At 39.6% G+C, this 18753-nt stretch overlaps 1 pseudogene; it reads right to left on the reverse strand.

The window, feature by feature from the left end:
• Nucleotides 1-18507, reverse strand: part of LOC115425430 (SEC14-like protein 1) — a 36548-nt pseudogene extending 18041 nt beyond the window's left edge.
• Nucleotides 18508-18753: the final 246 nt, after the last annotated feature.

The raw sequence follows: 18753 nt of genomic DNA on the forward strand, positions 1-18753 counted from the left end.
AAATCAGCAGTACTGAAAAACAGCCAAAAAAGGCTCAGACCACTAAGGGTTAATACTTGAATGTTTCTGCCAAGAAAGTGCATTGTACCAATTATTTTATTTGGTTTTTTTTTTGTTTTTTTTTTTTTTTTCAAAATTCAACTTGGTTAAATTATTTCAGTGTATGTATAAGTACTTTTTGAACATTTTGAGCACAATTTCAATAATACCGCGATAATAATATGATAACCGTGATAATTCTGGTCACAATGACCATGATATGAAATTTTCATATCGTTACATCCCTAGGGATATATAAAGATCACTAAGAACCAATTACAAAAACACTGTTTTAAAGATACATCATTTAAGTCATTTCATGTTGAATTGAGACAAATATATTTGACCCAGATATACCCTAAACCAGGTGTCACCAGCCCTGGTCCTCCAGAGCTACTATCCTGCATGTTTTAGATGTATCCCTCTTCCAACACATCTGATTCAAATGATAAGCCTATCATCAAGTTCTGAAGAAGCCTGATAATGATCCGTCAGGTGTGGTGGAAGAGGGAAACATCTCAAACATGCAGGATAGTAGCTCTGGAGGACCGGGGTTGGTGACCCTGGCCTAAACAATCCCATTATAATGTATACGCTGATTTTACTGGTTCATCTCAAGATAAATAAAAATGACAGATGTACAGGTGCCAAATTATGCACTGCATTTTGCTCCAGCACACCTCCCAAATAATGTCACACCCTCTACTGGCATGCACAAAATATTTCTACTTATTCCATTGGTAGTACAAGTTCCATCCATCTTGCAAAGGTCAGCTTTTTAATATTTGCACATATAAAATACCTGTTAATATGCTTTTTCTTCAACACTAGGTATGCTTCTCCTTCTGAGCCGAACAACACTCTTCTTTACAGTATTCATCTCTATCAAAGAGTATCTTTACCTTTTCTTCAGCTGACAGTGTAATAAATGACACAGCAATTCTGAATGCACTGCATACATGTCCAAGGGATTCTCATAAAACACGAATAATACTGAAATATCACAAAAATTCAGACTACTCATATATGCTGTTTGACAGTCAAATTGAGGACACTGTCATATCGAGAACAAAAGTGTCAGGTGACAGACAACAGGTTCAATACAGTGCTGTCATACATTGGGCACTTGTTAACTTGCTCACCAAATTTTCCTTTTAACAGATACAAAACAAAATTGTATAATATATACAACACTAATGACGTCAGAAACAGATTACGCACACTCCCTTTGCATGGGTTCTGTTGGCAGGGTGTGATGTCATTTGGCCAACATCTGATGGCCAAAATCATTATTCCCACCCTATCACCCCTGGGGCAAGTGTAGGGCCTGTCCTGCATGTGCGTCATTCTCAAATGCTTTTATTATTTTATTTGCTGAGGTCTGCCATGTTCATTCACACATTTAATTGGATTCACTGGGTCATATGTAGTTGCTGGGCCAGCTTCTAAAGAGGATGTTGAGATCGTGTCTGGAGGACAAAAATATTTGAGAGGCCAAGGGATTAACATTACCGACTCTCCCTCTGTGAACTTGCATGATGTAAGTGCAGCCAAATACAGACCATGCCAGATTCATTCACCAGAAAAGCTGTCACAGACATACAGTGGTCAGGATGCATAAAACTTTACTGTCATCTGGTAACATTAAGTGATCAATAAGATATGAGGTTACAAAATGACAGAGGATGGTACAAAGAGAGAACATTCCCTCTGTTTTTCATTTTAGCAGAAAGCCATAAACTCAACTCTAAACTAGGTCATTGACAAAGCTGGGGGAAGAGCGAGAGGAAAGTTACAAGCAGGCAGCTTAAAATTTCTGTCTTTCTTCCAACTGACACAAATGTACAGAGAAAGAAAAAACAAGAGTAAAGTGGGTACTTTGATATGTTCATACCTTACCATTCAGACAGGCCATGCCACTTTAACAAGTACTTGAAATAAAGAAGGAAAATGTGCCATCCTAAAATAATAAACTCCTTCCAACACCCTCAGAAGTCGGAATTAATTAGGCTACATTAACCTGATGACAATCTAAGGTAAATAATATCTGGGCTATACAAATGAAATAATTTAGGACTCAGCACAAGCACAAGACTATTACAACTGTAACATGTGGTGCCAGGCACAAACACACCACCCCTCGCACATATTTCGCCCATTATAAGTAAATGGGAAGATTTAAAAATTCATAAAACATTTGAACTTTGAGCCACTGTTCCCAAAATGTACTGAGATCCGTTTTGGGTCACCGGCAATCTATAAACCCAATTTGGTATGAATTCACCCAATAGTTTTGCTGCTACAGACATTTGAAAATGTGCCTATTTTAAGTAAATGAGAGAAAAAAAAAAAGATTTCAAAAACTCATTAAAAATTGCAACTTTGACCTACTTTTCCCAAAATGTAATCAGATCTATTCTGGGTCACTGGCAATCTATAAACCAAATTTGGTGTGGATTCAACCAACCCGAACCAAAAACAATATCCCTTGCCTCCCCTTCAGGGGGTGGGGTAATATATAAAAAATATATCAAAGGGTGAAAAAGTAAGCAGAGTTTACTAAACCCCCACCTAGTCTCACAACACTTTGCACCTCCTGCTCACTGACACCCTGCCTACCTATAGATTAGAAAGAAACATGCAAAGAACATGTTTGTGAAATTTGAAAAGAACTGGCTGAATAGCATCTGAGAAATGGGATGGACAACTTTTCTAAGGAGGTGGGCTGGGGTATAAAAAACACACAGTGTTCGTGTCACATAATGTTCTCGGTTCTTTTATTCAGCAGAGCTCTGTGACCCTACCAGTGTATTATCCATGCTTTCATTATTATTAACTTTCCTGATGTAACAAGCTATTTGAATAGCAATTTCAATCACTGGATCTTGAAAGTTTTTTCTGCTAGGAGCCCTTTTTGCAAATATAAGGACTTGCCGTTGTGTTCTTGCTTTCATGTTTGTTGATCGCTTTCATCATCAATGAATATTATGGTCTGGCGTGAATCACTGAATAGTCCATGACGCACATCCATGACATGCACCATGTACCTCTATTGTAGACTTAAACAATGGTTGCTTACTGTACACATGTACACTGGCCTGCTGTACAGACAGTTTCAGTATAGCCATTAAACACACAAGAATGAACTTTTGTTGGAACCAAAACATTTGTGGTTAACATCAGTTTGCTCTATCAGGCTTTTTAAACAATACTGGTTTCACCATGTCATCTTTTGAATAAATGATAGATGGTAAGCTTTTGAATAGCAAGGTGCCCCCATGCATCTAAGTAGGTGAAACCACTTGGGAGAAAAGCTTATAATATATGAGGAGTATCCATGTCCCAGTTCTGTAGCTGGGCCAACCAGTTAAACTGCTTTAGATGCTGGAGATACAGCCTCCTGTGTTGACATAGTCTCAATAGTTTAATTTGCATAGCGGTGATCATATTTGCTGTGAGCCTCTATCACATGTTATAAATTTAGCACTTTTTAAATACTACCTGTCTTATGATACAAACATTCACCCATGTGTAAACCAAAAAAAAAAACAAAAACCAACAGTCGGTTCAGAAAATATGTTGTACATTCCAAGTTTCACCTGGAAAGGTGTTTTGCAGCTGTCAGCAGTGAATAACAGTAGACTGTTAGCATGCTAATAACATCGAGTGTAACAAGCACAATGCAGGAGGCAATTCCTACCACACCACAGGTTCTGACACTGCCAAAAGAATCAGCAATAGCATTTAGAAGAAGATATCAGACCACAGCAAGGAAGGACGAAACTTAGGTTTAAGTTAATTGAGAAGATATTCTAATTTAGTTTCAAGTAAATAGCAATATGATGTACTTGATAGATAGGGATAAGTACCAAACCCTGGTGCTAGAGCCAAACTGAGGGATATACCAAATAGGGATGTAAACAATTAATCGACTATCAATTAATTGTCGATAATAATTTGCTCAATTAAATTATTAATTGTCGGTTAATTGCCCTTTTCCACGGTGGGATTTGTGGTGTCGACAGTGGGTGGGGTGGGGTGGGGTGGGGGGCATCGCCACTGAAATCTCACTCCATCATGTCAAGTAGTGATGCAAAGTCAGAAATGCCCATTTCTTCTAAACTACCCCTCTTTAGATCCATTTATTTTATTGAATTTCTCTGCAGAATTTCTTTAGTTCTATTCCATAAATGTCATTGTCTGTTCTGTATCCAATGGTTCAATCAATCATTAAGGAATATGACATGCATTTTTCATGAAGTATATAAACAATATTTAGCTTTTATTCTTATAGACCCTATTAAAAGAGAAATTCAGGTTCTCAGGAACATCGCAGCTTATCATTTAATTGTTAATCAATCAATAAGGTCAACCCACTAATGAATAATGGATTAATCAATAATTTGCATCCCTAATACCAAACCAGGAAACCTCTGTACCACTACACCCATACTATTCATGCTGGTATGTAGAAACAGATGCTATTACTGATGGAAAAAAAGCAATATGAATTATGTGACACCATTAATATGTCATATTTTTAAAAAGGGGCCTTCACACGAATTAAATCAATAAGACGTTCTAGAGTAGGTGGTGCATTCAATAATAGCTCTGTTCACATCCAACATTGTCTTCAACCAAGGTGTAGACGGGGGACGGGGGGTTGCTGATTGAACAGATGCAACAATAGAGCCTTGTGCATGTGTACATGCCATACCACCCACTTCTCTTCCCCCACTGAGCTCACTGCTGCACTGGGTTCTGTAATGGCAGAAAAGCCTGGAACTACCAATGAAATGTGTACAGACCTTATATAAATGTAAGGTCCTAAATATTTGGTGAGGCGTGTCATATGCTAAACTGCAGTCAGTACTGGGTTATGCATGCGTGATTGGATGTATGCGTCTACCAGGGAATGGAAAGCAGCCATCTGTCGCCTATCAAAAGTCATCTAAGTGGGAACAAGAACTGCTGAATTACATAGATTTCTGCCATTATAATGCATAAATACATTTATAAATGTAAGCGTAAACCATGTAACTGAATCTAAATGATTTGTGATATCCCACTAACTTCATTTCTGTATCTATTTAGAGAAGATTTTAAAAGTTTTTAATGAAAATTACATTTCTACTTCAGTCAAAAGTATTTTGCATGACTGAAAAAAACCATGAAGAATAAAGCATCAAACTGTCAGAAAGATCAAAATGTGAGCACAGCATACTAGTCTCTCCAAACCCTAATCATGACAAGCAGCTCTACTGATAAGCAGCTCTGCTCATCACCCTGCCTGTTCTCTAGCAAATGTCAGAAAATTCTCATGAGCCACGAGTTCCAGGAAACTGCAGCATTACGCATGCTGTAAAGGAAAGAAAGATGCTGCCAAAGCATTTACTGTGTGATCTGCAGTTCTTCTGTTAATATACCTGAACCTCATACTGAAAAGAAGAAATGATTAGAAGAAGAGAAACAACAGCAGAGAAAATCCAGTGGGGGGGTCAGTTTAAAATCTATATGAAAAAGCACACAACGGAAAAGATGTTCTGAAAACCACAACTGCCGTTCATCATAGCACATGATCGAGTCTGTACAGACAGATCGTGTCAACACCACTTCTGTTCTGTTTTGCATTTGAGGAACGACACTGATTACCTAAATACTTTTCTGTGCCAAGCTCTGAAAAAACAAAAACAATAATTAAACCTAGCTATGCATTATATATATTTAGTCAGTACACAAGGAGACAAGACAGAAGTAAATGGCTGCAGTTTACTGTGCACGTTCCCTTTAACATTGCAGCTGCAGCATAAATGTGACTCACAGTCCGTTGCCGTACTGTAGCATGATTGCAGTGTTCAGTGAGCTTGAGCTAAGGGTCATTGTGTAAGAGTATGTGCGTACACATTCATCTATGTCTAGCACAGCGAAGTAGGGTGGGGGAGGGGTGCTGCTGGCCAAGCATCTTGACCTTGCAGCAAGAAAGAGGGTGAATGAGTGTCCTGATGATCAGTGAATGAAATCAGCTCCAGAATATTCCCATAGGCTCCCTGAGTCACATGGTTACACTACAGTCTTTTTTTTTTTTTTTTTTTTTTTTTTAAATGGAGTTTCAAGCAGCACGTTGACCAATGCTCCCCTTCCTGAAGCAGGCTATAACTCTTTATTGGTTCTTGGCAAACGTCAGTAAACAGAGTGAGTGAATTAGACATTGCAGTCAAAGCTCTGACAGATTCATTCACAAGATTGGATGGAAAGTGAATCAGAACAGACAGGTGCAACCTTAGGAAAAGCTCGTCACAAGAGCAAATAAAGCAAACATATCGCAAAGACGGGCGTAATTAATGTCCTCCTTAATGTTAAGTCTCCTTGAGGAATCCTGTCTGAATCTAGCATGAATGAAGAGTAATCAGGTTTCATCCCTGTTTGTGCTCTTTTTGTCAATGGGCTGTTTTTCCAGGACAAAGAGATTGTGTTAAAATCAAATGACCCTGTTTGTCTGTTCCAGCCAGCTCACATGGGGCAAATCTTTGACAGAGCAACTACATGCCTCTAGATGTGAGACTATTAAGTGATATGAGGGATAGACAAGCAAGCAGCTCACAGACGGATTACAATAGACTAAGCCCAGGATGCATCGGCCCCAGAAAATTGGGCTGCAAAAGCCTCTACCAGACCTGGCCATAAGTGGGTCAGGACATGGTGGGACAGGACATTGCCCCGCCAGGACTGATCTGCATTCAGTCAGACTAGACAGAAAGGGAAGGGGGAACGTGGGATGAGCCAAGTTTAGAAATACTGGCTTAGCAGGCAGGAACAAAATAATAATTGATGGTCCAACTCTTGGAAAACCTGGGGATGACCCACATAGACGAGGGGCCAACGGCAAAGGGAGCCTGAAGTATTAACTGTGGAAAACATAGGAAAAATCTCAGCTGCAGGAACTGAAATTGGGGAGGGAAAAAACAGAATTTGAGAACGCACACCTTGCTTTTGTAGCTCTCCACTTAAAAATGCGTTGACAGAGAGATGACCTGACAGCATCGGTAATTACAGCTGTCCATCGTGTGTTTAACCTCTACCTGTCTGAAAACACCTGTGATTAGTCCAAGTGTGTGTCGCATAGTAAAGTTGCTCAGAAGATTAAAATTGCCCCCTCCTACATTTTGTTAGATGTTCAATTCCACATTTACTGATTAATTATTTGGAGTTCAGTGATTCAGATTTATTTATGTACATATTTATTGCCTTGAATAAGATCTTTTGTCCAACAGTTACCCCCGTTTCATATAAAGTGGAAGACAGTTCACTTGAGAAATGAATAATGGATTTACAGGGTCAACATTTTTTGAGAGAAGGCCTGATATGACTGGCTTTTCTCTGCTCCATACTATTTACTTCTACTTTGCATGATTTGACCTTTTAAATATTTCCTGTAAATGTCTCTAAACCAGTGTGACACCCACTTCTATCTTGCATGAACTTATTTTATGGCAAGGCCCTGTACAACTATTACAGGCCTTAGGGAACCACCTAAATAGCTGCTTGACAACTAAAATGAGTTGGACTGCTCATTTAGTTTTATTCAGTCATGAAGGCATAAATCCATATTCCAGTAGAGAATAGTCTGAAACTAGTTTTTAATTGGACAGTGCATTTCACTGAAGAACTAGCACTTGAGGAAAGATAGCCAGTTCATGCTGCAAAAGACTAAGAATTAGCAAGTACAGTGGGAATGGAAAGTATTCAGAGCCCCTTAAATTTTTCACTCTTTGTTATATTGCAGCCATTTGCTAAAATCATTTAAGTTATTTTTTTTCCTCATTAATGTACACACAGCACCCCATTGTGACAGAAAAAAACAGAATTGTAAACATTTTTGCCAATTTATTAAAAACGAAAAACTGAAAAATTACATAGCCATACATATTCAGACCCTTTGTGACACTCGTATATTTAACTCAGGTGCTGTCCATTTTTTCTGATCATCCTTGAGATGGTTCTACACCTTCATTGGAGTCCAGCTGGGTTTAATTAAACTGATGATTGGACTTGATTAGGAAAGGCCCACACCTGCCTATAGAAGACCTTACAGCTCACAGTCCATGTCAGAGCAAATGAGAATCATGAGGTCAAAGGAACTGCCACAAGAGCTCAGAGACCGAATTGTGGCGAGGCTCAGGTCTGGCCATGGTTACAAACGAATTTCTGCTGCACTTAAGGTTCCTATGAGCACAGTGGCCTCCAGAATCCATAAAAGCAAGATTTTTGGGATGACCAGAACTCTTCCTACTGCTGGCCGTCCAGCCGAACTGAGCAACCAGGGGAGAAGACCCTTGGTAAGAGAGGTCAAGAAGAACCCAAAGATCACTGTGGCTGAGCTCCAGAGATGCAATGGGAAGATGGGAGAAAGTTGTGGAAAGTCAACCATCACCTAGCCCTCCTCCAATCGGGGCTTTATGGCAGAGTGGCCCGACAGAAGCCTCTCCTCAGCAGAGGTCGCATTAACCGAAAATATCAAAAATTCCATAACAGTATCCTACCTGTATAGAACCCAACAGCACCACTGTTCACCACTACGCTGAATACAACAGCGGTACTTCAGTCAAATGACTCACCGTTAGTTCACCTGTAGTAGACCCCCTGTTCAGTCGATGGCGAGTATGCATATTAATCAGTCAGTGTCAAGTCTTGTCTCGTTGTTTTGCTGACTTTAACCAAAATTAGATGCTACTTTGCTAGCGCAAAATGTGAAGACAGCCGAGTCTCCTTACTTATTTTTGAAAGTGCAGTAAATGTGATGGCATTGATAAACGTGGTGAAAAAAGAGGAACTGATGCGGTGAAGGATGGACGGACAAGCAAGGAATACACCAGTTCTGATGGCATTTGGTGTGTTATATGTACGCATTTTCTACCTTTCATGTGTTATTTGAGGCATGTAAATTTGTGCCCAGATCTCTGGTTCACATAACCCAAACCGGTAACCCTCAGTACATGGGATTTGGACACTGTGTGAATATACACAGGAAGCTTATAATGTCTACAGATAACACATCAATTAAAAGTGGCATATAATTATGTGAGTCGTGATATCACGTTGGTTTATCAGCCAGCAGCAACTACAATTGCTGCATCATTGAGATGTTTTTGAACATTAAATACTACTAAATATATCTCATTATCATTAAAAAAAAAATTTGAAATGATGAATAATACTATGTTATGACGGAATTTTTATGACCCTGTCCGTCAAAATGACGGACAATAAAAATGTCTAGCACAACCTCTGCTCCTCAGTGCAAGACCAAGAAAGCCCACATAGTGTTGGCCAAAAAACATATGAAGAACTCCCAGACAATGTTGAAATAAGATTCTGTGGTCTGATGAGACAAAGACTGAACTTTTTGGCCTAATTCTAAGTGGTACGTGTGGAGAAAACCAGGCACTGCTCATCACCTGCCCAATTCAATTCCAACAGTGAAGCATGGTGGTAGCAGCATCAGCTGTGGGGGTGTTTTTCGACTGCAGGGGACAGGATGACTGGACAGATGAATGCAGCCAACCTGACAGAACTGGAGAGATCTGCAAGGAGGAAGGCAAAGGATCCCCAATCCAGGTGTGAAAAATTCGTTGCGTCATTCGCAAGACGACTCATGGCTGTATTAGCTCAAAAGCGTGCTTTCTTACTCAGTACTGACCAAAAGGCCTGAAAACGTGAGACCATGTAATATTCAGTTTTTCCTTTTTAATAATCTGCAAAAATGTCTACAATTCTGTTTTTTCTGTCAAAACGGGGTGTATGTGCACATTAACAAAGGGAAAAAATTAACTAAATGATTCTGGCAAATGACTGCAATATAACAAAGTGAAAAATTTTAAGTGGTCTGAACACTTTTCCGTACCCACTGTATTTTGTGGTATTGTCGGGGTCACTGCCCATTTACTTCATCGCCCTGGTCTTCTTGTACTGGTATTTTATAAGATCTCTAGTTATCCAGGTGGGTTTTCTCATCTTTAAAGTAATTTATTTCATTTCTTTCACTTCAGCCACAAAGCGCTATAGCAATCTATCCTGTTTTGTGACACTGTGACGCTTATTAACTATTGTCAAAACAGTTTAAGCTACAATCAAGATAATGCTGAAACTAAACAGTCGTCTATATGTAAATATTAGCTGCAAAGTGTGTGATTTTCCTGGTGAACAAAGTGCAGCTGGTATTACACCCGTACCGGCACATCCTGTTCTTTTCCCCTGTAGAAAACTGTTGGACATAACAAGGGCCAAAGCGCTTTGTCCTCATGGATTAGTTCCAGGCCCAGACGTTCCAGGAGGCAGTTCGGATACAACAGGCTTTACCTCACTTAATACCCTCTCTCTAGAGCATGCAAAGTAATCCAGGAGTTAAGAGTTAGGCATTGTCTTTCAAGCTCAACTGTAACAGCATGCAGTTAGTAGAAGCTACGCAGCTACTGAAATCCTCTCTTTATCAGCAGATGTGTTCCGGAGGCAACTGTCCCCCCAGGTCTGAAACAACAGCAAGAGGGGTATTGTGTTTTTTTGACAATTCCTCCTGTGGCTCCCCGAGGAAGGGCTGACTGGCTCTAGAAGGGGACGGCTGCGATAATAGCAACAACAGCATCAACGTTATTCCTGTTATTGAGATATGGCAGCAAACTCAAGTGGACCACTATGGTGGAGGAGAAAAAAAAAAGGCTGCTGTTGTACTGTCTTACTTCCTTACAAAGCTTATCTTCCTAAAATGAAAAAAGACAGAAAACCACTGTGACGGTCTAGTGTATTGAGACATTACTTGATCTACACAAGTCTCAAGGTTATGCTGGACTACACTAAAGTCACTGGTTATATCTTTCCACACTCTCCTAATCTACTCAATTTTTTCAGACCAGTTTTTTTTTTAAGTGACAAACTCTGTATTAGACATTTTTCCTATACATCACTTGGTTAAGCTTCACGTCAGTATCTTTAATTAAGTGTCAAGTCTGGTCTTGTTGAGTTTATTTGTACTAAAGTTATTCATGGCTGCAGTCTCACAACACTTTATGCCCAAATTACAAAAACTAAATTATAATGTGCAGTGGGGGTTGATTTTTCTCTATAAAAAGAGGTTTTAGGTTCAATTTAGAGATTGTAAAGCTGACAGATTAGACATTTATTAGATAGTTTAAAAAATAAGTGTCAAATTGTTAAGAGGCTATCAACATACCAAGAATACCACACTCAAAATCAGGATACAGTAACTGCTGTGGAACAAAACAGCTGAAGTGCCACGTCTGACTTACGCAACAGCGAGTTTGTGCCTCAGCAATGCAGCAATGAAATACACCAAAAGCACCTGTCAAGGAGTTCAGTGGCTGCTCAGAGCCTAGTAAGACAGACTGTATTTCATCTAGACTAAAGGAATGCATTTACAGATGTTAACGAAAGAAAGTGGAGCCTTGGATTTTTAGCCTCGAAGAGTAAATAGGTATTTCAAAGAAGTGACAGGACTCATAACAGAGTCTCATAAAGACAGAACACTAAATTCCTCAAAGCAAAGTGTCAACTATAATCCCTGAAAAGAGTAAAGTGAGAAGCTATAACTGTAATTTATAAGCTAGGTGGCAAATATTTTCAGATATTTTGACAGAGGAACTGCAAAGAATAAAAACAGTTAAGGTACGGCACAATAAGCTGTAGTGAATGTATATAATTTGGAACTACTCTACAGAATGTGCATATTTAAAAACACTTTGAAAAGATTGACATCAAGATTCAGTTTGCACCGAGTGTTTTCTAGATAAAATTACACCGCAGAAATGCTTAATAATGGTTTCCCACAAATGCAGGATGTTGTTTCACTACTACGCTGAAATGGCGACAGACCTTCTATACGTAGAGGAAGTGAAAGGAGAGAGATTTCACTTGGTTTTCAATAAAAGGAGCCAGCATTGCTGTGACGCACCATTAAGTCTGCTCTGCAGTGTCTGCAAAATAGTCACTGCAGAGAGAAGTTACGAGAAGGAAAAAGAAATACACAAACACACTGAACACAGCCTGCAGTACACAGAAATATCTTCTTCTCACATCCATTAACTGAAACCTTCAAATATTTCTGACCATATTTCTCATATTACATCAAGCAACTCTGAACAAACATTGTGATCTGCATGTGATTGAACCTCCACCTTATGCGTTGCTGTCCTAGTTTAAAACACCCAGGGCTGCTCCAGAACTAGGGCTCCCTATCTACAATGAGCAGGGTAATCTGCAGCTCACAAATCATGCAAGTGTCTGCTCTGCTACCATTGCAGTCCTCCCCTTCAGCTACATGTGTAGACCCAGGTGTAGGTACTGGCCCTCTATTTATAGCTATCTTTTTGCCCTGCCTACAAGCCTGTGCTAAGGAGATTTACTCTTCCTGTATCCTCATCCCCGCCCGAGCAGAAGGCTTATTTCCATTTAAAGAAAACAAGCACCTGTCTGGAACGTGGCATTCCCAGGACACATGACAGGTTACAAAGGGTAAAGTCAACCTCTAAACACCTTCCTGGTTTAAGTACCAGTTCATTTGGCAGCATCAAACTAACACCTTTGCAGTGATACACTATCACATCACTGAGCTCAAGTCACTGACATTCACCTACCCATCCTCCTCTTTGTTCTTATACTTGTTACACTTATTTCAAAATAAAAAAATTTCAAATAAATGGATTACGTGGCTACTAAAAAATAATTTTCTACTCATATTCATGTTTAGAAACTTGGAATAACTGGAATAGGTGATTGCAATACACATTTTATTTGTATTATTTATTTAGTTACAGGACAGTGTGTATTGGCATTAGTTACAAAGAACAAATTGCATGCACCAGATTTAGCAGAAAAGCTAATTTCCATCTGTGGTCAAACACTGATTTTACTTTTTGAATTAGATGGTGCACAAAAAGGCTTAGAATGGTAGGAGAACCCCTGCTCATGTCTTTGTCATCAAATGCTCCGTTAGTTAAAAAGCCTACTTAAAAATGCAAAAATACTGAAACATTAATGTGTAGCCTACATAGACATATTCACTGTTTAAAAGACAGAAAACTTCTCAGTAGAAAGAAACATAACGTGCTGCGCACTTTTTAATACCCCTCGGCCAAATATAGTGTCAGATTCTGTTGAAAGTTCCTGCTCTATAATTAGATTAGATTGTCTTTGTGTAAAACTTATCACATTCATATTTATATTGAAGTACTCAGATATTATATCAGCACAAGGACATTTGACCTTGAAAAAGTAGGTCACGGTCACCTACTTTCAATTATATTCTACTCCATGCCAAATGCATCCACAGTATAAATTTGGTGCAGATATGTCAATGCATTCTACGATAATGTGACTGTCGGTTGAATGGACAGACGGTGCGGACAGATGGACGGCAAAACGATACAATACCTCTCAGCAGAGGGGTAAAAACTAGTCAAATGATGTAATCATTAATTTTTTTGCTGCTGATTGCTAAAGCATCAATGTAACATCCACTATTTCCATATTCTAACTATTAAGTGAGAAAGGGCTTGCCTAACATTTAGCATAGCAGCACCTCTAAAGTACCCAAATACACTCCTGATCAAAATTTTAAGACCAGTTGAAAAACGGAATGAATTTATATTTTGCAACGTTGGATCTGAAGAAGGTTCTAAGTAGAGTTTCCAAATGCAAAAAAGAAGAAATGGGAGTGAGACTAAAACAAATCTGAGTATGCAATTTATTGAAAACAATTGAACTGAAATAGTCTGTTCATCAGCTGATCAAAAGTTTAAGACCACAGCCTTTAAAAAACAAAATCTGTGCAAGACTGTGGACTTCAAAGTCATTTTGCGTCAGGTATTCACCACTGTCATCAAAGGCCTCGTCTCCTTCAACGCCACAAAACTGCCTGTTTGGACCTGAACAGAGACATCAAACATGGGACAGTGAAAGGCGGAAGACAGTTTTATTCTCTGAGGAGAACAAATGGAACCTTGACAGTCCTGATGCTTCCAACGTTACTGACATGAGAAAGAGATCCCACTGGAGATGTTTTGTAGGCGTTAGCCCAGTGGAGGGGGCGTGGCCATCATGATCTGGGTGCTTTTTCCTTTCAGTGGACCAGTGGAGCTTCAGGTTGTGTAGGGGTGTTGAACGGCTAAGGCTGGATCTGTGCCGATGTTTCAGGGGTCAGGGGTCATGACTGAGGGTCCTGGTCTGTGTGGGACGGACTGGGTTTAAAAACAGGACAACGCTGCAGTTCACAATGTCCACTGTCTGACAGAGGACTGAGGACAGAGGGACAACACCGCCTGTGGTGGACCAACCTGCATGTTCCCCTGATCTAAATCCACACTGACAACATTTGGGGATGGATGGCAAAGGAAGTGAACAAAAATGGACATCAGTTCCAGACAGTGGATGCCATCTTCACCACTTGAGTATCATTCCACTAGCCTCCTGGAAACATCCCATAACAATAATTTCCACTTCTTCTTTTTACATTTTGAAACTGCTTAGAACCTTCTTAAGATCCAACAGTGCAAAATGTGAATTCTTGCACTTTTTCAACTGGTCTTAAATTTTTGATCAGGTGTGTATATGGCTGGGTACACACATCCCTTACACAGGGAAGTTAAAAACAAACAAATCACAAAACAGCACAGACAACACTAAAAACTCTGAGAACATGATAGGAAAGGGAGGCAACCAGGTCATCTAAAAACCACCAAAAAAGAAAGAACAGGCCATGCAAATGTGCAGTTCCTACACTCAAACCACCATTCATGCTTGAAGGTGAATGAAAACGTGCAGCGAGCAACACTAAAAGCAATGCATTGCAAAGTGCTGAATTTTTTACACTGCAAATGGACTACCACTACAGAGTCTAGAGTGGAACCTCTGTTTGACATAACAGCTGCATTGTACGTTCAGATGCTGAGTGTGCACACATTTTGCACAATGACTCAACATCTCAATTTACATGGAACAAATGTTAAGTCCTGAGGGACAGGGAGCAATTGGAAACATAATGTAACCGTTTTTTTCAAGATACAGGTTTTATTTCTTTATTAAATGTCCTCTGTAGTGGACAGCTGTTGCCTCTGTCCCCTACAGAGGACAAAGATGCATTACTGGGTCTCAAGAGGATATAGGAAAATACCTTGATTTCATTTAAAAATGCTAAATACAGAGGATAACATTATAACAAATGGTGATAAATTACTTACGAAATGTTAAATTAGAGAGAAAAATCCCTTTGGGAACTGCCACAAAAGTAGCACTTGGCCTTTATGGGTTAAGTAGGTCATTTCAATATTCCACCTGACATTAAGCATGTTTGTGCAGCAGATTTCTACAACACTGACAATGTGTCCAGCAAATACTACATTCAAATAAGCCTATATACACATATCGCAACGCACTGGTACGTGTACATTGAAGCCTGACTTCAGGAATCATATTTTGACTGTATGAGCCTATCACATGAAAGGTGTGTAATTCAATGACTATCGTTTGAGGGTGACCTCTGAATTGTCCATCCGTCACCATTACATAACTCTCCAACCACGGCATGCAATATTCATACAGCTAGAGGGCTGACTGTAGAGACACTTACCGCCATCACCAGCTCAAAGGGATGCTTGTACACCCGCACAGGTGACTGGTACTTCTGCACCATGTCGGGAATTATAGTAACACCAACAACAACCTGAACAGAAGAAAAATTGGAAAAGAGGGATTAAAATATAATCACAGGCACATGTGCAAGATAGAAAAGGTGAGATCTAGGGCAGGACTGATTCAGTTTTGGCACTGTCACAATAACAGCACGCCCAGTGCCAAAGTTCCAGTATTACAGCTGCATCTGGCCCTACAACACCAATCTCAGCATGTAATCAAGTAAAGGTGTGTTATAGCCCGCTGGTTAGATGATGCCAGGTGCCTCTGTGTGTGTGTGTGTGTGTGTGTGTGTGTGTGTGTGTGTGTGTGTGTGTGTGTTGGAATGCAGCCCAACTTGGAAAACAGTGTATGATGATGGGCTGCAGAAGGGAACTCTCCTGAGTCGTGACCCAAGATCTCACTGATCAATGGATGCAGCATTTCCTGTTCATTTATCAGATGCTGTACCACTGCAATGACACTTCACTGCAAACTACTGGGGATACAGCTAAGCTAAATGTACAGCTAGGAAGATATGGCAGAGATTCTGCACGTTACATTAGGCTATATTGCAGACTTTTTAGAGCTTTATGAATTAAATTTAACACATATACAAAGCATAGGAAGGAAAACTGGGGGGTGACTTTGGCAGGGTTTCTACATAAAGCAGACATCATATTAAATTACTTCAAGAGCTTTTTGAGGTCATATTTAACCAAATGTATGAATTTAGACAAATGATCTTTTTATAATCACATGAAAAATTAAGTGGTATAAATTAGTTCTCTATTGTGAGTTTTCTGTAGGAATCATTATTAGTTTGAAATTAATCTGCAATTTCCAAGAGTAAGTGCACGCAGAATGTAAAAAGACAATATTAGGCTCAGTTGCAGGTGTATAGATTTATAAGGAATGTGGATTTTACCACAAAAGAGCCTGACTCACTGTGACAACCAGAAACTAAAACATGAATTAATTAAATCAGAAAAAATGTTCAAGGGGAATTAAAAACCCAAAAGGTTAACATTGATGAAGTCAACCCTTAAAAAATATTTTGAGTACTGACAGGCCATTGCTGGGGGTGGCTGTCTGCAGCAGCATTGTGTTTTGTTTGTTTTTTTACTTCCAATGCGACTCTAATGTCTTTAGAACCAAATGTCCTCACACTTGAGCCTTTTCTTACACAACATGCAAGCTATTCAAATGTGTTATTTTGACAGGCTTCAACCAAACTCTAAATGCACTGCTCTCAGATTAAAGTAATCTTAACAGGAACACCCTTAATACATTACTTTAGAAAAAGCTATTTTTATGAATAGACATGCTGCATTAGAAGCCTTAGCTTTATGTAATAACATTTTCAGGCCTTAGACTCAAATCATGTGCTTTTAGACTTTTTAGGGATGGCTAAAACCCTGCTGTGGTCATAGCTACTTATGACAACAATCCATGAAGTCATAAAAGGCAAGTACAGCTGATTCTTTAGAGTGTAAACACCACATTCCACACTCCGGAACATTTGAGAACATACTTGATAACAGGAGGAGACTAAGAGAGGAAAAGCGTGACACGACTTGACATGGTATCTCTAGAACATTGCTGTTTGCTTCAGGTACATTTTAATAAGTGCAAATTAATTTTCTCATAAAGTAATTCTCTTGTGTGCCAAATTTAGCTTGAACTTCAAGTTCTGATTGGTTTACAAGCTGCCACACGCCTGAAACTTCTGCTATGCTGTGATGGGAACAGATACAAGGAGGGGTGTGAGTTGACTACTTAGACAGGGATCAGGGAAGGCAGACTAATAATAACCCGCACAGGACAGACAGAATACAAATAGGTCGCCACAATAATCTCTCTAAATAACACATATCTACCGTTATCTACTACAGTACATAATTACCGTCATGCTTCAGGATCTGTCAGCAACTTCAAAGACGCGTCAAAACAACATAATTACTTGAATATATGTTAGTTCACACACTTTAAAACACACACACACACACACTGTTTAACTGTCTGGGGTGCTTCGTGGCTGTCAGTCACACTGTGGTCTAGGCATTATCACTGTATTCTACCTCATCTATGTTAACTCTCATGACATTATTATAAGCTCATGTCTACCTGTCTAACAGCTTCAACTGTATTCTCACTGTTTTCATTTCACAAACTGGCTTTCCCCCTTTCACAGTCCAGTTCAACTGCAACATTTTAACTGTTTAAGCAACGAATGAATTTCACACATTTACTGATGATGCTTTCAATTTACACTGAATAATAATAACGAAACTGGATGACAACTCAGGTGTTAAAAACAGTGACACTGTGCTCTCGTTAGCTAACCCGACAGCGGTGCTAGCATAATGCAGACTAGCCCACATGCTAGTGCTAACTTTAGTCATCGCTGTGAACATGCTAACACATACATATGAACCACCGCTTACCTGTAAACAAGCTAGTGAAATAACTCAGCTGTTTCCGTCTGCTTAGTCCTGGTTTCTTCCCAAAGTGCTCTTCCTGGGCTCAACTCTTGCCATTCCCTTCCTTGGCATTACACTTCGCCGGGTCCAGTCGGTGAACGGTGTTAGCTTTGTTGTGCTAACCGGACATGTAGCCGGTAGTTAGCCTCGGTACCGAAGTCTTTCCTCGCCGCTCGACAGCGAAGGGCATAATAAAAGGTGTCAACGGAACACTCGATACAGAACCCGATGAAATGACGAGCGAAGGGATGAGGTGTCCGCAAAGGAGGACAGACTGTGCCTCTCCTCCCCTCCTCGGTCATGCCTCCGTGATGCTGCCGTGGCTCCTCCCCCTTCGTTCGTTCGTTTTTTTCCATCTCACAGAACAGCCAATGCTGCGTTCACGACCAACACAAACACTGGAAATGGGATCATCTTATTTGGAAAATTTCATATACATAAAAATAAATATACCAAAAACACACCCAAATTTTAAAATCTTCCTAATGGAATTTGAAATATATATTAAATCTTTAGAATTTATCTCTAACAAAAAAAAAAAAAAAAGCTCTAGCAC

Source organism: Sphaeramia orbicularis, chromosome 1 (assembly GCF_902148855.1).
Source record: "Sphaeramia orbicularis chromosome 1, fSphaOr1.1, whole genome shotgun sequence".
NCBI classification, from domain to species: domain Eukaryota; kingdom Metazoa; phylum Chordata; class Actinopteri; order Kurtiformes; family Apogonidae; genus Sphaeramia; species Sphaeramia orbicularis.